The sequence below is a fragment of the Arachis ipaensis genome, chromosome B04 (assembly GCF_000816755.2).
Source record: "Arachis ipaensis cultivar K30076 chromosome B04, Araip1.1, whole genome shotgun sequence".
Classification (NCBI taxonomy): Eukaryota; Viridiplantae; Streptophyta; class Magnoliopsida; order Fabales; family Fabaceae; genus Arachis; species Arachis ipaensis.
The window spans coordinates 10,255,136-10,255,728 of NC_029788.2; positions in this window are offsets into that span (position 1 = coordinate 10,255,136).

Genomic DNA, 593 nt, shown 5'->3' on the forward strand with positions numbered 1-593 from the left:
TATAAATCAATTTAATTATTATAATATTTTTTTACATCAATTTATAAATGTATAATTTTTAAAAAATACACATAATATCAATGTTTTTTTTACTATTCTCTTATAAGAAGGTATATTATATTATTATAGTCCCCAAATATAAAGTGTAATTATAATATGGTCAAATAATGAATATGGAAAAACTTTCACTTTAATATTAATTAATTACATCACGCCAAACAAATATGTATATAAATGTACAGTAATAAAGGTTTTGCGTTGACTTTAACATTTTTAACATATTCTCTGTACAAATTTTATTTATGTATTGTTATTATTAATTGGACAGCCAAAATTGTTACATCTTTTTTACTGTAATTGTCTTTTTGAAACCCGTCCCAAAATTTTTACAACTTTTTTCCTGTAATTGTTTCTATTAATTGGACAGCCAGCCAAAATTGTTACATCATTTGCTCCCAAATATGTGTTGCTACTTGCTACTGCACATGACTACTATTTTTTTCCCTAGTATAATTGCGTGTTAACAATTAGTAGGGAGAAGGAGTTAGTAGCATAGTTTAAAATATTAGAAATAAAAAATGTTAAAATAGTAT